At 42.3% G+C, this 24779-nt stretch overlaps 1 pseudogene; it reads right to left on the reverse strand.

Annotated features, from left to right (window-relative positions):
* Nucleotides 1–24342: 24342 nt before the first annotated feature.
* On the reverse strand, nucleotides 24343–24460 carry LOC126207491 (5S ribosomal RNA; annotated as a pseudogene).
* Between the last annotated feature and the right edge of the window lie 319 nt (nucleotides 24461–24779).

Consider the following 24779-nt stretch of genomic DNA (forward strand, 5'->3'; position numbering starts at 1 on the left):
AAGCTACGATAAACGAATATTTACAATGTGTTTTAAAAGCAAATTTTAAGTTTGGTGTACTGATTCCCTCCACGTTACGATAGTATTGTGATTTTTGTGAGTGTATTAGGCTACATAAGACATTATTTGATACATTTGTAAATTAATAGGTTCCCTTCTAAGGTAGATGAGTGGGTCGAGTTGTTGGTTTGCTTCAGATGGAAGCTATGTGAAATAATTTGTCAATTTATTAGAACTGAGTCCAGGTGAGCAGCAGTCAGAAAATTACGTGTGCATGATACCTATTCCAAAGGTTAATGTTGGTTGAATTAGTGATTGCCAGCGCTTAAATAGAGGACTGTCGCTTAGATGCCCATGCCCAGTATTAATGATTTATGTGTATAATTTTTGCTGATGCAAGGCTCATTACAGCAGCTTAAGGTAGACAAGTACAGAATAGCCCAGAAGATGAATAAATCCCCTGACTAGCCTAGACTGTAAGGTAAATTTGAATTTTGTATACCTATAAATGCAGAGAAACTAATAAAACATCGTTTTTCAGGTCGAGGTTCCATTATGATATAGTATTTCATTTGAAAGTTACAGCCACCTCCTTAGTAGGATGATTTGAAGACAAGGCTTTGAGGACCACTGGAAGATGTGTATGAAAAAATTGGAAAACTACATCGCATTTGAAGTTTCGGTGAATGCCCAACATGATGATCCTTCAAAATGATTTTAAACGCAATATAAACATATACTATACCTCTCTGGTGACATAGTTTGAGTAGTCTTAAAATGTTTCAGGAGTATTTGCAGAAAGAAACTGGATCATGACTGAATATGTGACACCTTGAATCTAATGTTGTGATTATTGTGTTTGGGCCACCAGCACATTGGACTCTTTGTGCATGAGTGTGTTGTCGTCCAGTAGTGATAATGTGTGCGAGTAGTCTGACAGAGTTTCAGTGATGAATGTTTCCATATTTTGAAGTTAATGCTAAAAACATTTTCTTGGAAACTACATTAACTTCTTAGTACTGTACAGACTGAAGTTCTACGATTATTCTCTGATGTGACACTTGTAGCTCTTACGATATGTATTTTACAGGCCAAGTTTCAAGTTTTTTTTTGTCTGTATTACTGCCCCTGAAAATTTGTAAGTGGAGTTCTATTTTTAGCTTGTATTTAACTATTGGTAATTATGTTTGCATGTAAGAGATTCTATGTGCAGCCATACTCAATATGTGAAATTTTCAGTAAGCAAAACTAGAGGAAAAAGAGAGAAAGACTGGTTTTCCCATTTCTTTGAGTTTTGCTCAAGTCACGTTTTGCCCGTAACACAAATTCCTTTCTATCTCTTTTTATAAAAAAGAGCTCAACTGTTTAGTAGTTTTTAACAGTGCTTATCATTTTATTGAGAAATAGTTATTTTGTTAATGGTTACAACATTATGCAATGCTTCCCTCTTGAAAAACCGAGGACTTAACTATACTGTTGTTTCTTAGAGAGAATTATTTTTGTGGAAAACCTCGTTATTGCATTATTCCTTGTCTACAAGCTAATAGTGTTAAACACTGAGATTTAACACTTTATATGATAAATTTAATAATAATGGTTTAGGAAATTACAGTCTAGAGTGTCTACATGCATCTCTGTCTTAAGCTGCTTAGAATGTCAAGGCAATTTTGATGGAGACTATGTACCAATTAAAAACAACTCTAATTTGTGCAATGGAAGCAACATGTTCATAGAATGAGATTTTCACTCTGCAGCGGAGTGTGCGCTGATATGAAACTTCCTGGCAGATTAAAACTGTGTGCCCGACCGAGACTCGAACTCGGGACCTTTGCCTTTCGCGGGCAAGTGCTCTACCAACTGAGCTACCGAATCACGGCTCACGCCCGGCACTCACAGCTTTACTTCTGCCAGTACCTCGTCTCCTACCTTCCAAACTTTACAGAAGCTCTCCTGCGAAACTTGCAGAACTAGCACTCCTGAAAGAAAGGATATTGCGGAGACATGGCTTAGCCACAGCCACAGCGAAAGGCAAAGGTCCCGAGTTCGAGTCTCGGTCGGGCACACAGTTTTAATCTGCCAGGAAGTTTCATATCAGCGCACACTCCGCTGCAGAGTGAAAATCTCATTCTGGAAACATCCCCCAGGCTGTGGCTAAGCCATGTCTCCGCAATATCCTTTCTTTCAGGAGTGCTAGTTCTGCAAGTTTCGCAGGAGAGCTTCTGTAAAGTTTGGAAGGTAGGAGACGAGGTACTGGCAGAAGTAAAGCTGTGAGTGCCGGGCGTGAGTCGTGCTTCGGTAGCTCAGTTGGTAGAGCACTTGCCCGCGAAAGGCAAAGGTCCCGAGTTCGAGTCTCGGTCGGGCACACAGTTCTAATCTGCCAGGAAGTTTCAACATGTTCATATTTCACAATAATGAAGTTCATGGCAATTTAAAAAGTCTTACATATTTGATGTATGGGGCTTCGACGAAAGTATGGAAACAGCGTGAGAAATGAGTGCTTGAACATAAATGCCGATGAAACTTCCTGGTAGATTAAAACTGTGTGCCGGACGGAGACTCGAACTCGGGACCTTCGCCTTTTGCAGACAAGTGCGCTACTATTTCAGCTACCCAAGCACGACTCACGCCCCGTTCTCATAGCTTTAATTCCGCCAGAACCCTTCTCCTACCTTCCAAACTTCATAGAAGCTCTCCTGCGAACCTTGCTGAACTAGCACTCCTGGAAGAAAGGATATTGCAGAGACATGGTTTAGCCGCAGCGTGCGGGATGATTCCAGAATGAGATATCACTTTGTGGCACTATCTTTGGAGGGACCTCTAGTATTCCCGGGTCGTCCTGTGCTGGGCAGTTCGCTTTGGACGGAGGAGTAGTGAGGCCCGCACAGCGCCAGTACTCGCCGGGACAGCTGGCGATACATGCACTGCCCGATGGAAGGATGTGGTCGTGAGAGTGCACGACCACGGCGAGGTCCGGATTCAGCGAGTTTAAGTTGAATGGATCGTTATATTCGAGTAGTGCAACCTTCAGTGGTGTGTGTGTGTCTGTCCATGGTAGTGACCTCATGTCTATAAGCTGTCAGTCGACGATTTATAGCCGCGCAGGATTAGCCGAGCGGTCTAGGCGCTGCAGTCATGGAGTGTGAGGCTGGTCCCGGCGGAGGTTAGAGTCATTCCTCGGGCATGGGTGTGTGTGTTTGTCCTTAGGATAATTTAGGTTAAGTAGTACGTAAGCTTAGGGACTGATGACCTTAGCAGTTAAGTCCTATAAGATTTCACACACATTTGAACACTTGAACGATTTATACAGGCACCTTTCCCTTGCTTGACTTGAGCGGGGACGACTGTTGGTTGGTCGCTCGGTCGCTTGTCTGGTCGCACGACGTGTATTTGGTCTTCCGAACGCTTCTGGACCCTCTGTGTTTGTGTCGACCTGTGGTTAGTATTTGTTGTTCCATAGTGGCTGGTTTTAGTATTGTTTGAGTTGTTAGTGGAATTGTTTTCGCGGGCTCATGTGTATCTAGTGTGATTGAATGCACAGTTATTTTAACGCTGTCTGCGCACTGCATTGGTGGAGGGGTTCCTTCTGCCTTTCGGTGTTTTAAAATCCGGATTCTGAAAACGCAGTGCTGTCTATCACTTGGCCCTCGCCTGAATTATTCCACCGTTGTACTGGTTATCAGATGTTAGGCGGATTTGGTAAGAGGTCTGGTTTAAGCTGTCCCTCGTTTGAGTTGCTATCCTCTTACGTGAACATAACGCCTGGCTGCCTGTCTCACCGCTTAATCAGCTTTAGGGACTTTTCCCAGGTCGATCCTTGGAGCACGGTCTGTGGATCACTCCCTTCTTTATTTTGTCTGATTGTGTCAATTGTTTAAAAAGATTTTGTTTAAATTATTCCTATTGCTTGTGGCCTTCAGTTGACAAATAATTTTGAATTCTTTTGTAACAAGGTCTTGAGCCGTAAGGGTAGCTTGTGTTACTCAACTTTTTTAATGATTGTTTTAAAAATTATTGTGGTATTTTTAACGTGTAATTGTCTTCCTCATATGTGATTCAGGCCTTCAGCCATTAATTGTTCTCAACTATTGTTTGTGCCCTTCAGACGACAAATAATTTTGAATTCTCTCTTAATAACGCTTTCAGCCGTCAGTGTAGCTTGTGTTACCGTGAATTGTTTTTTCAATAGGCGATTTTAAAAAATTATTTCCTTTTATAAAGTGTATGTGTTTACTGTGCAACCAATGGTAACTGATTAGGCCCCGTCCACATCTTTTCCTGCTTTCCCTAAGTTACATGTCTAAGCTATATACTGCGAGAATATTCTAAAAACAAATTCGATTAACAGATGCAAGATTTGTAGCAAACATTTTGCTTGGTCACTGTGACAATCTTAAGTATTTGACGATTCAGGTTGCTGTATTCCAAAAGAATTCGTTTGGGGCTGCTAGCCATGTGGGCTTCCTCATTTGAATGGATTTAGCCATTCTGTCCTGTTGTCTGCAGTCACTTGTTCTGACTCCCGATAGAAATGTTGAAATGCTTTCAACTATTTTCTGGTGTGGAGAGGAAAGCTATCTTTGGAATTTAATTAAATTATTCCGCTAGCCGTCAGTAATTCAGACTGTATATATGTTTGTGTGCTTGCATAGTGAACATAGTATTTTAGTGAACATTTGTTTTTCGCAGTTACAGGCTCGGTCAGGTAAGTATCGATATACTGCCTCACATAGGTCTAATATTAAATGTAAGTGTGTTTAGAGCATTATTTTTTAGTCACACATATTTTCTATCTGTTTAGAAACGAAAGTGGCATCAAGAAAATTAGTTTGAGAGTCCCCAATCTTGTTTTAAGCAGCAAATTTGATGGACTTGTGTGTGTGTGTGTGTGTGTGTGTGTGTGTGTGTGTGTGTGTGTGTGTGAGAGAGAGAGAGAGAGAGAAGAGAGAGAGAGGTGTAGTTGACACATACACTGCTTTTGTGTTGCTGGAGTATTTTTGCAGACTTTATTTTCATATGGAGAAAAATTTGTGACACTTGACAAGTGTCATAGAACAGTTTAAATGTCGGAGATAGACAATTTCATGGTCCATTGTGTCTTATAATAAGCATGAATAAAATAATACAACTTTGGTCATTCGCATGTATTGTTTTACCTGCAAGTTCATGCCCCAAACATTGCGTGTCTGGGCGTGTCTGTGCGTGTCTGTGCGTGTCTGTGCGCAGCATATGGAAATAGTGCATTTTACACACTTTATGTTATTCTTTGGAGATATATTATCGAACATAGTACAGGATCATTATAGCTGAACTTTCAAAATGCTATAGAAATAACACCACTGGTCAGAATGACGTCAAATTGCAACGGAATACTATAAAAGAAGGGAGAAAACGTATTGCAGAGGAAAAAAAGTGTGAAAATTGATCAATCGATGATGCTCTAAGTGTCAGAATACGTATTAACGTATTCTGTCACTTACAGCACCACTTTTCATTTGAAACACCTGTCATGCGCACGACTCATTGAAGTTGGTCTAAACACGATGGTTACACGGCCCTTTTTGTTTGCGATGTTCGACATGACTGGACAAATGAAGGATCGCGCTCTGCTTGTAAAGCTGTCTTACAAGAATAGTGACTGTGCACAATTCGCTCTGCAGAAGTTCTACATCTACATTTATACTCTGCAAGCCACCCAATGATATGTGGCGGAGGGCACTTTACGTGCCACTGTCATTACCTTCCTTTCCTGTTCTAGTCGCGTATGGTTCGCGGGAAGAACGACTGCCGGAAAGCCTCCGTGCGGTCTCTAATCTCTCTGATTTTACATTCGTAATCTCCTCGGGAGGTATATATAGGGGGAAGCAATATATTCGATACCTCATCCAGAAACGCACCCTCTCGAAAACTGGACAGCAAGCTACACTGTGATGCAGAGCGCCTCTTTGCAGAGTCTGCCACTTGAGTTTGCTAAACATCTCCGTAACACTACCACGCTTACCAAATAACCCTGTGACGAAACGCGCCGCTCTTCTTTGGATCTTCTCTATCTCCACTGTCAACCCGACCTCGTACGGATCCTACACTGATGAGCAATATTCAAGTATAGGTCGAACGAGTGGTTTGTAAGCCACCTCCTTTGTTGATGGACTACATTTTCTAATTACTCTCCCAATGAATCTCAACCTGACACCCGCCTTACCAACAATTAATTTTATATGATCATTCCACTTCAGATCGTTCCGTACTCATACTCCCAGATATTTTACAGAAGTAACTGCTACCAGTGTTTGTTCCGCTAACATATAATCATACAATGAAGGATCCTTCTTCTGGACACTGAAAGGTATGAAAAAAGGCTTTGGTTCAATGACTGCTGTGGCTCTGGAGAAAATGATTCGGAAATTCGAAAATACGGGTTCTTTTGATGCGCAACCTGGCATAGGAAGAAAACGATTTGACTCAGTGGAGGCAGTGGCCACAGCAATGCGGGAGGAGATGAGTGGTGGTGTGCAAATGTGTAATGCATAGAGTTTTGCCCCAACATTGGACATATCTGTGAGCACGGTGCTTAAAATCCTACGAAACATTCTTCTTTGCCTTCCATTCAAATTTACGCATATGCACGAGTTGCTTCCAGTTGACCTGTCAGCAAGAGAGACTTTTGCCTTAGAATTTTTCGCATGGAAATGGGCTGTGGAAGGTTTTGTGGACAGACGAAGCCCACTTCCATGAGACTGAATATGTTAATGCACAGAATTCTCGAATATGGGCAACGGAAAATCCACACGAAAATCAACCAGTGCCATTTCATCCTGGAGAAGTCACGATGTTGGTGCTGTTTTACGGCATTATTTATCATAGGGCCATATTTTTTCGAAGAGAATGAAGCTTCCGTTTCTGTTACCTGTACCGTCATTTGTAAGCGGTATGAGTGTCTTTTCGCAACCACATCATTCCTGCTCTCTAACAGAGTGTATGTGTGGATGGGATCATTTTTGGGCAATTTGACGCACCTTCGCACATTGCAAACCTAGTTAGGGAGCTGCTGCAGCCCAATTTCGGAAATGCTAGAATTATCAGCCACGACAGCCTGGCTGTCTCAATCATCTGATCTTAATGCGTGTGACTTTTGGCTCTGGGACTACCTGAAAGATGTTGTGCTGAGTGTTCCGATTGCAAACTTAGCTGAATTGAAGCCACACATTGTGCAACATATTCTGAACGTGACCCCAGAAACACTTCGATCAGTGGTGGAACATGCTGTTCTCGATTTCAACTTGTTGCAGGAAACAATGGACAGCATATTAACATGTTTTACGCCAGTCACACAGAAATTAATAATCCGATTTGATGTAGATTGATATCTTTTTAAGAGGTTTTTTGCCTCAGGACAATTAAAAACCGATGTGTATGATGCTTTTTTGCGGTTTTTGGCTTCAGGGCAGTTAAAAACAGATTTTTCCCATCCGATATGATATGACCTTGCCGTGGTGGAAGGGCTTACGTAATTAACAGTACCACATCTGTATGAGAATACTCACTGAGTGGTATAGTTTGTTTAACTTAGGCATTTTTGTGTGATTCATCCATCTCTTGGTACATTCTGTAACTATTTATTTTCCTTCTGCCATATGTTTTCTCCCTTCTCCATTAATATTCCGTTGAAATTTGACGTCATTCTGACCAGTGGTGTTATTTGTACAGCGGTTTGAAAGTTTAACTTTAACTATAATCACCCTGTACAATAAATTCTGGCTACCAATATGGTTCTCCAGCCCTACATTGTGACTGGCTGTTTCATTTCAATGGCCGCTAAATAACAATGCTGCTATTTGTCTTTCATTATAATGGGTACAGCCATTACAAGAAATGACTTGTGGTCTCTTGCTGCGTGAATGTCACAGATTAGGACTCTGTGGCTTTTTATGTGATGATTATATTTGCAGGTGTGACTTCACAAAACTAAGCGAGGTGGGCCAAGGAATAGGTGGCTATACCACTGAGGATGTATATGTAATTTCACTTGAGACATTATGGCTGTGTTCTTACTGATGTGACCAGTTATGTGCGGCTAGTTGTCGTACAGTGTTAATTACACTACGCTGCTTGGCACAACACTCACTGAATCTACATGGCTAAATTTAGAGTATTGAAGATCATGTATGACTAATTGCTTCAGTTTGACTGCTGCCTAATACTTGATAAGCAATCATATACCTTCAGTTTCAGTGATTGCTTTTGACGAAAATGCCGCCGTCATGAAAGTTTGAATCAGATTCAGAAATGACAAACAACGACATCAGTATTATTTATAAACCGCACTTCTACATAAAATAAGTCGGCTTGAAAACAGTCTCATAAAAATAAAAATAAACACTATTTTGTTGTTTTTAATTACTTTTGTGGTGTCACCGCTAGACACCACACTTGCAAGGTGGTAACTTAAATCGGCCGCGGTCCTGTAGTACATGTCGGACCCGCGTGTCGCCACTGTGTAATCGCAATCCTAGCGCCACCACATGGCAGGTCACAAGACACGGACATGACCTCGCCCCAGTTGTACGGACGACATAGCTTGCGACCAGACCTACCAAGTCTTCCTCTCATTTGCCGAGAGACTGATAGAATAGCCTTCAGCTTATTCCATAGCTACTACCTAGCAAGGCGCCATTTGTATCAGTGCTTATAGCTTACTACTATTCAAGAGATGTATTCCAACAAGAGAATAAAGTTAAGTATCTTATTCCAGCTACGTACTTTTCTTCTTATTCATTAATAAGTCTCATGTTCCAGTACTTCGCGCCCGTCTGCGTTAGTTTAGCGTGCACTTTCAGCCACTTCGATCTACAAGGTGTTGGCCCAGCTGCCGACACATCAACTTTTATTGTTAGTACAAGTGAATTATCTTTCTTCTCATCTGCATAAAATTTATGAGAACTATGTATTGTCACATTACAAATTTCTGTTAAATATTAACTAAATTACGAAGTCAATGTATTAACGAATCTTTGGGCTCTCTCTTTAATGGTTCTACCACTATTTTAATTACCTGTCGCCAAATAATTTTCTAAATCTATATTACAAAAATCTTTAAGGACTCCAATGGCCAGGTATTGCAATAGCGTGAATAAACAATAAATCTTGCACAGTTTATTTGTTTATTTTTGTGAAGTGTGTAATTTTTCAAGACAACGAGATCCATTATAAAATACTGGGCTTGGTGCACTTACTAATTAGGCTTCAATCAGTGCCGTGGAAGTTGTAAAGCATATTCAGTAGCGCATATGTCCCATTCAGCACCTGGAAAAGAAATATAACGTGTATCAGAATGCCTGATTTTTTGCTGTTGTTCATTCTTAGGGCACCAACATCTCACAGAATAATTGCGACAGTTTGATATACGGTAAAAAATATACTCCACGTGTCCAAGTTCAGAAATACCTACATATTAAAAATGATACTGTTTTTATTAATAACGACGTGATAAATTAGTTGTGTTGGATATACGCTATAACTGAAAAGAAGTGTTTCAAAAACGATCATGGCGGTTCTGGCGGCAACTTTTAAACTGCCTTAAAGACGCGCTCTCTGACCTCTAGACAGCGTTACCATCAGAGACAAAGATGACCGACAACGAGACCAGAAATGATTATTGAGGAATCCAGAGAGCACTAGTTAATTAATAGCTGTCTGTCTCTCTGTGTTGTGATCTCAGAGAGACTAGACGCATGTGTACGCAAACCAAGTATGATGAAACATGTGAATGTATTAAGTAAAGGTTGTTTGTGCAAACATATTCAGGAAAGTTTTACAAAGTTTTTGATATATTTACTTGTCCATCCATGAACGTATTGTATAACAAATATTTCAACGATCGTGAGGACACCTAAGGACACCAGTAATAATGGAGAGAAACACCAAATTGTCACCGCAGCCTCGAAGAGGTATTAAAAAACTTATTTCAAGAAGAGACATAAGAATATTTTTGAATTTTTATACCTATTTATTCTCATCGAAATATTATTGTTCAATTTTTTCTTCATTACCTACTGTCACTGTTCAGATAGCCGAAACCACTCCTTTGTCCGATAGTATATTCTAGGATAATCTTAAAATATCATTTATCCCTTTTAAATAATATTGCCCTTAGCGTTTCCTAATCCTTTTTACCAATAATTACACTACATGGTACACATCACGACAAGCAGTCAATTCAACGTTTTAAGATGACCATAGAAGTCTAAAAACCTCTCCATGACGAGAAATAGGATTCTAAACTGACTCGTCGTATTTTTATTTTATAGCGACGGTGAATGATGCAAGAGTTGAATGCGCTCCAGCTTATTTTCAAACAGCAGCGGTGGTAACAGTAAGGCTTTGTCCGAGTACATGTACTAAATCCCACGTCAGGTAGAATGGTGGCACAGATTTCATCCATTCTACGCATCCCCCTCCCCCGCCTCCCCCTCCCCCCTCCATCCACCGCCTCCTCCCCACCCCTGACAACTGGCATCCAATAAGATGCATTATGCATTGTCTTTCCGAGCTGCTAGCCGCGAGTTACAGCTGGAAGGCGCGAATCTGTCTCCTACACACGGCACTTTTGCCGTCCTTCGCGACAACCGAATTATTCATTCAGCTGTCGGTATGATTTTCTCCTTGTAGCAATATTGCTGTGAATATTCGTCTATAAATCCTTCCGTGGGATTAAAAAAAAAAGTCAAGTGACGGCTATAAAACTGAAGTGCTTCACAGGAAAGCAATGGGGGTTATTTACCGCATAATTAAGACTATTTACCGAATAATTAAGATTATTTACCGCATAATTAACTTTTTCAAACGTGAATTTAAAAACAGGACTCTTACTGCTGACAATTTAGAACACAAGACACGACTGGAGACAAATGGTGTCGATAGAGAGAAAATTGTAAATGAAACTATCAAATCTGCAGTAAACCGTAGGAAAAGTTGGTTTAGTGTCACCTGGAAAGCATCAAAATCGCAAGAAAACTATAACACAAAAGGATTGTTCTAACAACGACGTATTAAAGCGCACGGTGTGTCTGGTAAATACACGATATCAAACAAATGTTTTACAGTTACACACGAAAAAAGCGTCTTGAAAGGTAGCTCTTTGTCAATGGAAATAATTTTAAAACAATGATTTCAATCCAAATATATTAAAAGTGAGTTTTTAAAGGAAGTGATGTAAGTGCAGCATTAATGACATTCCTTATAGAAAAACACGATACAAGAGAAGGTGGTTCAGTAAGTTCATTACCTGGCTGAAACATGGGTGGATCATAATCATTCCAGACAGAACTGCTGGTAAATAATTGGCTATTCTTCTGGTTATGTTACTGAGAGTAAGCTTGTGTTTAGCTGTAAGGAAAACTGCAGTGAAACAATTATGAAAAGAACGCTGTTAGTTCCGTGAAACGGTTCACTCAACAAATTTTGCCATATCTTGCTTCGAAGTCGGTCAGTGTAATACACCATGCTAGTTACCATTCAGCTGTTACGGCGAAAACAACTAGTAAAAACACCATGAAAGCGGATATCTTGCCCTGGCTTAAAAAAATTTAAAAAAAAAAAGGTTCCCATGCTACCAGACTCGTGCCGAACTCCTGCAGCTCGTAAATTCATACAAGTCACGCTACAGAACGTACGAACTTGAAATTTTTGCTCGTGAATGTGGCCAGTGTCAGTGTCAGTACAATCCCATGGAATTAATTTGGGTAAAGATGAAAGGCTATGTAGGAGAAAGAAAAAAAAAAAGAAACATTCGAGACAAACACTGAACCTCTTGTGTATGAAGCAATAGACACCATCGCCCCATCTGCAGGGCCATTGTCTGTGCGGCATGCTGAAAAGTTTCACGAAGAAGACTTTGATGCGGCGGTGTAGAGAGACACAGTCCTTGAACCTATCGTCGTAAATTTACAGTCAGATGGTTCGGACACAGACTCAAATTTCAGTGATTACGGAATAGGAAGACTATAATGTTTAAAATAATGACCAAGGAAAGGTTAAGCTTCTCACAACGTGTTGTATGCTCTAATAATTCGCGAGAACGCAGCCGGATAAACTCATACAAAACTCCGATATTTCCATACGTAAAACCCGTGTCATTTTCAAGGAATGAATTGTAATATGCCTTACAATGACAGAGAGGTTACCTGTTGAGGTATCGGCGAATGTCGACGTTATCGGTCAGCATTCCCTCGAGTTATACGCAAATGACGGTTAATTGGTTGATTGTTCTACGGATTATAAATGCGGTCTCAAACTGTAGTGTCTAACCAGTTAGTTTAGTTTCACAATGGCCGCTGACAGACAAAAATATGACAATGTACTGACCAATTTTACGATAGTCTCTTACATTAGTCTTTACTACCAGTAAATTTTTTATACACTTAGCTAGAGTCAAACACACCCATATACACACCTTATACATATTTTTAAAAATTCTGTGGAGTAGAAGCAGCTCTTAACCAAATATTCGTATAATGATATCAGTTTGGGCTTCGAGTTAACTTTTTTGTGTATTACATTACTGCTTATAGTACAGTCCACATAACAACAAATGACAATTATTGCAAGCAGGTTGACTGGTCTTGTGTTTAGACAATTGTCGCTTTGAATACAATTGTACTTCACATCTTCACAAAGCTGTGTCAGCTATTCTCTCCTTACGACGTCCCGCGGTCTAAAGCTATGGAGCGGTGGACGCATCGTCGTTAAGACGTGAAGTAAGATTTCTCTCATAACTTTTGATAGTATTCTTCTCATGATGATTGATCGACGTCGGTTTTGAAATTTATTGTTCCTCTTGCAGATTTGAACATACAGTACGATGCACCGTAGGCAGATGGACCCGATTCTTTTCCGCACCAACACAATTCGGCAACGTAGACTTAGTTTCCCCACTAACTGCTAGAACGGATGAGCGGATCTCATCTCCTCCAAGCTTCCCTATCGCTCCGCCTATGAGAACGAAGCTCCATCGTACGTGACGCGGGCTGTAGTTCTAAGTAAGAATGGATAATCATTTTCTGAAACCATCAGAAAGACAGATAGAGCATACAAGAGCAGTTTTTACTTTGACATTTTCCTGTAGGATGTGGTCAGTCACTAAAGGTTCACAGATGTTACTGGGGGCAATGAATTTTATGGATGCTAAGGATATTTGAAAATCTATTTCGGACACTGGCTCGAATATCTGAAGACGTGTAAATTATATGCGTGTGTTTCTTAAGAGCTGTCTGAGACACTAGAAAAAATTTGAGATGATTTGTTATGTAAAAGGAAACATACACCTATGAGCAAAGGTATTTGACAATTGCCCATCGTGAGGCCGTGGCCGACGTGTGATGGAGTAAGGAGAGTTTGTAGGCGAAGTAGAGGAGGAGGAGGAGGAGATTAGTGTTTAACGTCCCGTCGACAACGAGGTCATTAGAGACGGAGCGCAAGCTCGGGTGAGGGAAGGATGGGGAAGGAAATCGGCCGTGCCCTTTCAAAGGAACCATCCCGGCATTTGCCTGAAGCGATTTAGGGAAATCACGGAAAACGTAAATCAGGATGGCCGGAGACGGGATTGAACCGTCGTCCTCCCGAATGCGAGTCCGGTGTGCTAACCACTGCGCCACCTCGCTCGGTGGCGAAGTAGAGGCGAACGGGGAATCATTATAGCGTCGAAACGGGAAATCCTCTGACGTGATTAAATTTAAAACAAAAAGTAGGACTTTGACAAAAGTCCGATGGTTACTGACCAATGCTGGAAACGAGCATTTCTGGAACAGTGAAGATGTTCAGCTGTTCGCGTGCTATTGTCGTGAGCATCTGTGTTAAATGCTTGAAGGACGGTGAAACAACGTATGGGCGCGACGTGACGGACTTCCTCGCCTCGTTACAGAAGTTGGAGCTCGATGGACTGCCCGCTCCGTAAACTAGAATAGGTGACGATTTGTAGTAGATCTGACGATAGAATACAATGCTGATGCAAGAACAAGTGTTTCAGAGAACATCTTCAACGTACTTTGGAAAACAGAGCCTACACATCAGACAGCGAAGACACCATCCAACACAAAAAATATTCATTTTACATGACCGGAGTCGTGCTACAGTGGTTTGTGGAGCACGACAGTTTATGTCTTGATCATTAAACTGACCTGATATGAACCCGATCAATCGCATCTGGTATGCTATTGGGTGTCATTATGCTTTAAAATCAATGGTTATAATGTTTTGGTCCATCTGTGTTACTGAATCACTGGTATTTTCTTCTGAAAAATCTTAAGTAATGTATTTGTGTATCGATTGTAGCGTTCGTATCTAACAGTTTATCTATTTTTAACAGTTTTCGTGGGAAATTTTCTGTTTTGTTGTTGAGTATTCAGATGATCAAAAATGGATTTATTTGTCTTCTCAACAAGCATTCCTGAGTTAATATCCCGAACCATCCACTTCAAATGGTTGATGTTGGATGTAGTCTTAGAACATGATGCGGTGTGTGACTACTACCAACAGTTGATAGTTGGAGAGATGACGTAACAGTTACAGTCTTCGTAAACCAGTTGTTGACCACTGATGCATCGTATATATTGTTCAAGATAATCCATTTACCATAAGTAAGGCCTGAAGATTGTGCATTGGAACGCCGAAACTGGTAGCTACACAGTAAATTACAGCGTACGGACTGCTGTTGGTGTTTATTTTCTTAACATCCTGGGTAATGGCAGTGTGACAATTTTGATGTCCGAGCTGTGATTCATCGCTGAATGCGACGACATTCATCAGCTGCCGGTGCTTCCCACTCACGCCACGACCTCAGACACAGCTTTTTGTTTTGTGTTAGCGGCATGGTGATTGCCTAGTCCGACTACTGGTAGTCTCCGGCCGGTGGTGCGGAATGACACAGAATGTTGCAGGAAGTCGAGTACTTGTTCTTGAATGGCAGATGTAGAGTGAAGGGGTTACAATGTGCCTGATGCACAGTACGGCGATCGTCCCTTGTGGTAGTAAGACGTGATAGACCAGAACGTTGGTGACGAACGACCTTGTTCCCATGAAGTCTAACACTGGACCATTGTCAAGAACAAATGCTCCACAGACCTGGATACGGCACGATTCGATCAGCCGACGAAATGTAGATCCACAGTGCTTCACAGTGATCACACAACATATGTCTATTCTTCGTTTTATCCCAGAAGTTGCTCCTCTCTAGCGCAGTTACAATATCAATGCATTTTATTTGTCAAATTTTTCTTAACACTGAGGACTTCGATTGTGACTCGAAAGAAGTCACTAGTAGCTGCAATACCGCTAGTGCTCCCGGACCGGCCACTTTCAGCCTTACGAAAAAGCACTAACAACAGTGTGTGTGACATTGTGGTAACTACTACAGTGGATAGTGAATGTGTCGTATCGCGATCCCACACTCATTTATTTCGAAATATGTGATTAATTAATTCCAGATCCATCATAGGAACCATGTACAATTCTTCGTACAAGATTTGTTCGACTACAGAATTCATCGAGGTAACTCATAACATTGTCGGTAAATATTGTTCTAACAGCTCGTAAAGAATTTGAGCAGTATCACTACTGAAAATGAATGTATCAACAAGGCCTTTCGAAACGCATTACTCATTCCTTACTTATTTGTGTCACTTCTACTTCCGTACCGATGCTGGGTAAAAAGCACGTCGCGCTTGTTTTGTACCAGTGATGGTTGATACAGCCAGTGCTTTTTACACTGCAACGCGCCTTCTCCGCAACTGAACTGATCGTACCTAGATCAGTGGTTCTGTGCCTTCCTGAATGCATTACCCCTGAGTGCAGTCAGATATTAGCTACGTAGTATCTGCCGCCCCCTCCCATTAGCCCATCAGCATCGGAATAAATTTTCATAGTAAAAATAACGAGAGTAGACACTTATTACAGAATTTTCTCCCTCTGCACCACGCCTTTCCCTCGCGACCCTTCTTTCACACATGCACTGCACTAACATTTACAGTCTATCAAAGTAAAATGCCCTATCATTTCTAAATCACTTCACTGCTAGACTCCTTACCTCTGAAGTGGCAGGAAGTGCAGGACTTCAGACTGACAAAGCTTTGCGTTACGCACTCTGTCTCCTTCTTCTTCTTCTTCTTCAGTGAATGCGCATTCTGTAGCATACAGGAAATCTAACCGATATTCCAGTTCCTCAAATATCCAGCACAACTTGTGGAATTTCTGCTCTGATGCGAGGTCGCAGTTCCTGCAGGTCCCGTATCAGGCATTTGTAGGCATTATCCTTAGCAAGGCTCCGAAGAAAAACGTCAAGTGGGGTTACCTCTGGAGACCATGAGGTCTAAAATGTGTAACCTGCTCTATCAGTCAAGTGACTTGGAAATGTGTCGTCCAACTCCTTTGTAAAGATCGATGCCGCGTGAGGACAGGCAGCATCCCACTGAAGAATGATGTCAGGTTGCAGTTCTTTGACCTGTGGAAATCCAAAACGTTCTATCGTGTTCACATAAACAGTTGACGTTATTGACACCTGTCCAAAGAAAAACGGTCCCACCACACCACATAACACGTTTAACGTTGCACAGCTGCACGCAATATTCATGTTAAATTGGTGGTTCTCAGAGCCCCAGATATCACACTGTATCGGTTTACCGTTCCAGATACTTTCGAACGTGAACATCACGTTTCCCAGTGTAGGTTATCTTCGAAGCAAGTCAGAAAATCAGTTTCAAAAGTTTCTCACTTTGACCTGTCATCAGGTTGAAAGGTAAGCATCAGCTGCAGCAAGTAGGCATTAAGCTTCAGTCTCTTATGTAGAACCCTGTGCACTGTCAATGGTGGTAGCCAGAACAGTCGGGATGCTTGACTGATTGATTTGGTTCGACTCCAGATTAATGCCTGATCCACTCGTCCCAAATCATCATCACTCATGCCGTGACGCCAAGAACACGTAATCTTCGTGACACTTTAGGCTCCCTTGAACCTTATGTACCACCGTCTGATGGTCGGGCGTCATGATGATGTGCTTCTGTAACGTGTCCGAAAGTTCTGCTGGAACTGGGCATCAGATCTGACCTCTCTCATCCAGTCCACACACTATACCATCTGTTGGGGGAGGGGATGGGCAGAGGCCAATTGGCCGACATCTAACACTCAAAAACAAAACAAAAAAATTCGAAAGGATGTGTGAAAATTGTCCCCATTTCTGAAATATACGTGATCAGATATGTAAAAATCATTCTTGAATGACGTCTGTAGTTACTGTTGTGTTGCGCTGTCAGTTAATTCGATTGTTGTTGCAAAGAGCACAATGAAGCAAATTTCTGATATATTGCGGGAACTACAAAACATTCTGATGAGGTATTTTCATTAGTTTCGCAAGGTATAGCCTCCACCATACTGTGTCATGTGTTAAGGCCAGTATTTAAAGAAAAAGCAATTATTAATAACCTGTGTATTCAGTATTACAGTTTTGAGGAATAGTGGTAACTAGAGGCCGTATTATATGCATTTGCATGTTGCATATGCATTTGCATATTAGGCTCCTTTACACCGATTATTTCATATTTTAACTGAAACAAGTGGCGACGCATGTTTTCGCTCTATGTTTACAATATTTTAAAAATTTGACGGGTTTTCTCTTGCGGCATCTAGCTTTGATGTGTCACGGATTGACCGCGACCTAGAAATGCGTGCAGTCGCTAACCGAGAAGCTGCTGCCTAGCGGAGTCACTGCAGAAGAGGAACAGAAACCGGCAGACAGAGTCAATGTTCCTGCGCCCGCGCCCCCAGTTAATCCCCTCCGCTGTCATACCTACTAGTCGGCAACAATTAAATTAAACTACGCAAAATTTTAGTCGTACGTCCATTGTTTCAGTTTATCTTTCTATTTACTTACATACAGCAACGGCCCTGCCGCAGTGGTTACACCGGTTCCCATGAGATCACCGAAGTTATGCGCTGTCGGGCGTGATCGGCACTTGGATGGGTGACCGTCCAGGCCGCCATGCGCTGTTGCCATTTTTCGGGGTGCACTCAGCCTCGTGATACCAATTGAGGAGCTACTCGACCGATTAGTAGCGGCTTCGCTCAAGAATACCGTCATAACGACCGGGAGAGCGATGTGCTGACCCCACGCCCCTCCTATCCACATCCTCCACGGAGGATGACACGGCGGTCGGATGGTCCCGGTAGGCCACTCGTGCCCTGAACACGGAGTGCTAATTTACTTATACACAGCTGAACGTGCTTACCACGTTTAATGTGTACGTGTTGTGCGCCATGGCACCCGAAAAAGGAAACGTTGTTTCGTGGGTAGCTGACCATCCCGGAATATTTACGTATGACGGAAGTGTTTTATATTGTCGAGTTGTCGAGATAAATATTTCGTGCAAAAAAATGTTTCAAATAGACCATCATGTCAAGACAAGTTTTCATATCGCAGGAATGCTGAACATTTCGAGGCCATTACAGGAATAGTAAATGACTTCCATGGGGCAGAGGCTTTGGCAGTTTGCCAGTGCAAGGAAGCTTTAAATGAATCCGATATTAAAAACGATATAGCTCTGATCAGCACTCACTTTTACCATGTACATGTAAGTATTAAGAAGCTTGAAACTCAAGGTTTGGTGTTGAATTAATCTATTCAGCTAATGAATAAAACTATTCTAGTGAACTCCTCAGTGCTGGAGGCGTCCCAAGAAGACTTAAAAGAAAGTTTGAAAACATCTTAGACAATAGCCCAGGCTTAGAATCCTTGTGCCAAATTGATAGTTTTATTAACTGGATGAGTCAACTTTTACCAGAAATAACAAGTGCCGACATAGCACTCAAATTCTAATACTGGCCAGTTACCTCAGTTGATGTAGAACAGTCATTTTGTGCTTATAAAAATGTTTTTAGCGACCTAAGACACGATCTTACTATCGAACATTTGGAACAGTACTTAGTCGTTTATGTTTACAATAGCAGGAAAATGTAAAATAAATCGTAAATGATGCTTTGACACAATATTATTAATCAATCGTTAATGATGTTCAAAAAATTTCATAATTTTATGTGGTTTTTAAATGAAATATTACGGAATTTTTAAGCGTGACCCTCTGCGTGCGATGTATCTCGAGGTTGGTCCTGTGTATATCGCTTGTATCGCTACGACTCACTCTCATCGCATTCGCTTGTTACCGACACCAATAGCAAAGAAGGAACAATTCTCGGAACACGGTATGCGTCCCCATTTTGCAAAGTTTTAGTAAATAATACTAGTAAGGCCCTCTTCCTAACCTCTGTCAGAAAGTATACAGAAAGTTGTATCAGTATTCTAAATGCACCGATTTTTCGCGTGGCCAGCGTTCTTCTCTGTAACTAATACGCACAGGTTCGACTTTCAGGTATAATGCACGTAGTCCCTAACACGTTTTTACGTTATTTGATCTTGTATATTTCCACACCTATGATGCATGTTTAAGAATTTTTCGTGCAAATTTGCACATATTTTTTAAGGTTTCTAAGATGCATAAAATCCGATTTCTAGAGATAACAATATGTGGTCGAAACCTAATTGAACTCTTTTGTTTTTCCCCCTCATAATATTACATTTTTACCCCTGAGGAGGTAATTATCCCAGGTTTGGAACAACTCTCCTACAGGGCGCCGGCTGTCGCTGGTCCCGACAGTCCTCTCCGAAAGGGATCAGCAAAAGCGCTACAAACAGCGCATTCTCAAAAGCATTGCACTACACAGAATGCTACACAGAACATGTTCACCAACCTGTAGTAGCATCTCCTTGGAGAGTTTGCAGGTTTTCCCAACCGTGATCTCTATCGGCTGCATAGCTCGCGTCATGAAGATGAGCAGGTTACGTTGGAAGTGAATATCACAGTCCGTCCACCCACAGTTAAAGGTGGAAATGGCCAGCTTCTCGCTCTGAAACACAGTAATTGCTATTCTCTACTGTGATAATAATTTTTGGTACAAAATAGTAACAACTATTTGAGTCATACCTTCGAATTCCAAGTTACCTGGAGGTAACGTTCAATTATACGCAAATACTTTATTGTTGAAACTTCCTGGCAGATTAGTACTGGTGCCGTACCGAGACTCGAGAGTTTGCCTTTCGCAGGCGAGTGCTCGACTGTCTAAGCTACCCGAGCACGACTTACGACGCCTCCTCACTGCTTTACTTCCGCCAGTACATCTCCTCAATGCCTAACCTTCTTTTTTTCCTTTTTCTTAAAGCTATCGGCACAGGAACTGGGCATTCGAACGCTGAGCGTTTAGCGTGCTGAGTTTCGTATGTCATAGCGTGGGAAATAGCAAGATGGGCAGTCTTTCCGAATGTGCAGAGCAATATCTATGTCCGACGCTCTGAACGTGGGTCTGAACGTAGACCAACGAGATGTGAAAACGCTACCAACGTCTCAGGACAACATCTCTTTTCAGCATACAATCGCGAGACGCCATATTGGCTTTCAATTAAAGTCCATGTTTACAAGTATATATACAGTTTCTAAGCTCCAGCTTACCGATAATCTGTCGAAGACCCGTCCATAATTATTTGATTTGTTGTAATAGGGGCTAAAGAATTATTGTAACTTGCGTATTATGAAGCTATGCCGTTTCGAGGCAACGGCACATTGACGATGCACAAAACGCATTGTTCTTGGGATAGTTCCTTATATATGAATATCAGTTACTGCACATCTATGGTTAAACGTTTCAAGAGCGGCTAAGAAGCTAAACATAGTCGTCATTTATTCATGGTCTGTGTGGCGTAATGACTGGAGACGGACAGGTATAACGTACCGGTTGGGGTGTTGATAGTTGGTGATATCACTGGATCCAAAAAATGGTTCAAATGACTCTGAGAACTATGGGTTGGTTCAAATGGCTCTGAGCACTATGGAACTTAACATCTGAGGTCACCTGTCCCCTAGACTTAGAACTACTTAAACCTAACTAACCCAAGGGCGTCACACACATCCATGCCGGAGGCAGGATTCGAACCTGCGACCGTAGCAGCACCGCGGTTCCGGACTGAAGCGCCTAGAACCGCTCGGCCACAGGGACCGGCATCACTGGATCCAATTCTATGTACTTTTTTAGCTAAACTTTTCTTTTATAATACGTACTGACACTATCTTACTGGTTTAATACAAGTGTATTCCACAGTGAAGAGCCAGAGAAACTGGTACATCTGCCTAATATGATGTAGGGCCCCCACGAGCACGCAGAAGTGCCACGACACGACGTGATATGGACTTGAATATTGTCTGAAGTCGAGCTGGAGGGAATTGATACCTTGAACCATGCAGAGTTGCCCATAAATATGTAAGAGTACAGGGATATGGAGATATCTTCTGAACAGCGCGTTTCAAGGCATGTTCATGTATGGGGAGTTTGGTGCCTAGCGGAAATGTTGAAATTCAGAAGTCTGTTTCTGGAGCCACTCTGTAGAAATTCTGGACGTTTGGGGTGTAGCATTGTCCTATGAAGTTGCTCAAGTCCGTCGGAATGCACAATGGACATGATTGGATGCAGGTGGTCAGACAGGATGCTTATGTACGTGTCACCTGTCAAAATCGCATCTAGACGTATCAGGGATCACATATCACTCCAACTGCACACGCCCCACATTATTACAGAGCTTCCAACAGCTTGAAAATTACACTCTGACATGCAGGGTCCATGGATTCATGAGGTTGTGTCCGCGCCCATACACCTCCATCCACTCGATACAATTATAAACGAGACTCGTCCGACCAGGCAACATGTATCCTGTAATCAACAGCCCATTGTTGGTGTTAATGAGCCCAAGCGAGGCGTAAAGCTTTGTGTGGTGCCGTTATCAAAGATACACGAGTGGGCCATCGACTCCAAGAGCCCTTATCGATGATGTAATGATGTTTCGTTGAATGGTTCGCACGCTAAAACTTGTTGATGGCTCAGCATCGAGGTCTGCCGGAATCAGATTCTTTTCAGTCGTCGTTGGTCCTGTTCTTGCAGGTTTATTTTTCCGGCCGTGGCGATGTTGGAGATTTGCTATTTTAGATGATTCCTGATATTGACGGTACACTCGTGAAATGGTCATGCAGGAAAATCCCGACATCCTCGCTACCTCGGAGATGCTATGTCCCAATTTTCGTGCGCCGACAATAACATCACGTTCAAACTCACTTAAGTGTAGATAATTTGCCGTTGTAGTAGCATAAACCGATCTAACTGAGCCGTGCGTGGCTAATATTCCCGCCTTCATGTATTTTACACCCTGTGTTTAACGTACTTCCACCTCACTACGTTAATTTAAATTACTGGTGTCACTGAGTTGCTGCTTTGCCTGACCGTGAGCGGCGCTAGCAGCGCGTATCAATATATCCCCTCTCATAGCATCTTTGCTCGACTGCTATTACTTCCCGGTCGTTGACTGTCGTGAGTGAGTTCGGGTTGCGAGTTCGGGCTGCCAGTCAGTTGGAACGTGTCTGGAGCGCAGTCCGGACCTGCCAGTTGGTGAGTTGCAATGCGGCACTAGTGCAGTCGGGTTGGAGCAGCAGTGTGATCTGCGTCGACATGGTTCGCCCGACCATTGCCGCCACGCATCACTTGAGCTGGGCCACGTTCTTGGTGGATCGTCAGTCGGTCGTCCTACCGGACGACGCGTTTTGGCTCGCCGATCGTTCATGAGTCGGCTGTCTGTTTGTGTGTGTGTGTGTGTGTGTGTGTGTGTGTGTGTGTGTGTGTGTATCGACTCCCGATTTGTCTTCGTGTGTGCTTAGTTACTGTTGGGTATCGTTCACGTCTTCGTACAAGTGTTCGTCAGGTTGTGTGTGCGGTTCGCGTTTTTTCCACTGACGACTGTTTTAGATGTTGTCGGCATTCTGAGAGGAGTCGGTCGGTTGCTGTGAACCAGGGAAGTTATCTCCGCACGGTGAAGTCGGCTGGGTCCGCTGGCGGTCCCTGCGCAGTGTCGTAGCGTGTGTGAAGCTGTCCGATTGCTACTAGCTTCGTGGTTCACCGACCCAGGACGTCAAAGTTGAGTAGTGGTTTCAGATACCCAGGCCACGTCCATTCATGTTGTCTGGTTCGTTTCGGTGGTTCGCTTTTCGGAGGTTTTCCTGTGAGCAACACTGAGTGTTTGTATTGCTGAAATTTGGCCGCTATGCGGTGGAGTTAACTATATTGGTTGACTACAATTCAAGTGCACCAGCCGAATTTTCTGCCTTGTCTCCGTTAGTGTTCTGGTTACCTGCTCTGGCAACTAGCGTAATTGCAGGCAGTGTCCTTTCCTTACCTATTGTCGCTGTCCAACAAGGTGTGTTGTTTTGACAGCTTAATACATCTACAGATTTGGTTGTGGATGATAATGCCCGTTACATTTTATGTTAGAATTCTCATGTACGATTGGTGGTAAGCAAGTCGTTTGTTGGTCGGTCCGTGGCTGTCTCTTGTGTGGGTTCCGACGGATCAAGTGTAGTTGGGCTCACCACCTGTCTCACCTAAGTGAACGAGGGCAGACCGACTCCCTGGAGGCTTCTGAGTGCTGTTGTCTTTACTGTCTTTCTCACTGGTGGTTAATTGTCTGTTTACAATATATCATAGTCATTGGTAAAAACATTCTTGGTTTTACTATGTTTTATGTAAGTAAGTTTCAATTCTGGCAAGTGGATATTTGCTGAAGGGTTATTGCCGTTCTGTTGTCTTTTCTTTAGTCCGGTTTCAGCTACTTAAAACTTAAGGCTTATGGTTATATTTTTAAAATTTTGGAAAATTGTGGGCCTTCAACCTTGTAAGCTTATTCTTAGAATTACCTTTCAAGCATAAACATTGCGGCCTTCTGCCTTTGGAAGCCTATGGTAATTTATTTTAAAATCTTGAAAATTTTATTGTGGGCTTTCAGCCATTGGAATTGCATCTTTTTTATGCTTGTCTATCCACCCTTGCCTTGAGGCTTTCAACATAGCTGTGATATATATTTCAATTATTTTATTTGTAATTGTAACTGTGTGTTTTCAGTCACTTGAAAATATACTTTGCTTGTTTGGAGGCGTTCAGCCGTTAAAGATTTGGAGTTTCAAACTCATAGTTGTAAAAGTTCCGCTATGTGCCATTTTGGTTGTAAATGTATTATTGCGCTCCGTCTTTAGGCCACAAGTGACCCATCGGGCTCATCCGACCGCCGTGTCATCCTCGGATGAGGAGGCGGATAGGAGGGCCGTGTGGTGAGCACACTGCTCTCCCGGTCCTTATGATGGTTCTCTTTGACCGGAGCCGCTACTAATCGGTCGAGTAGCTCTTCAATTGGCATCACGAGGCTGAGTGCACCCCGAAAAATGGCAACAGCACATGGCGGCCCAGATGGTCACCCATCCAAGTGCCGGACGCACCCGACAGCGCTTAACTTCGGTGATGTGACGGGAACCGGTGTATCCACTGCGGCAAGGCCGTTGCCAAATGTATTATTAAATTACAATAAATTGCAATTTTATGGTGAAACTGACGCCAGCCTTATTTGCCCTTTCCACAATCCTAATCACCTGTTGTACCCAGCGTTTTTAGCAGGCATCTCACTAATAACTGCGCCAGACACTTGCTGTCTTACATACGTGTTGCCGGCCACAGTGCCGTATTCTGGCTGTATACATATCTCTGTATTTGAATACGCATACCTATACCAGTTTCTTTGGAGCTTTAGTGTATAATATTCGATTTTGCGTACAAATAAGTGTGCTCTTTCTGGGGAGAGAGTTTGTTCGATTGGTTTATCCACA

The sequence above is a fragment of the Schistocerca nitens genome, chromosome 1 (assembly GCF_023898315.1).
Source record: "Schistocerca nitens isolate TAMUIC-IGC-003100 chromosome 1, iqSchNite1.1, whole genome shotgun sequence".
Classification (NCBI taxonomy): domain Eukaryota; kingdom Metazoa; phylum Arthropoda; class Insecta; order Orthoptera; family Acrididae; genus Schistocerca; species Schistocerca nitens.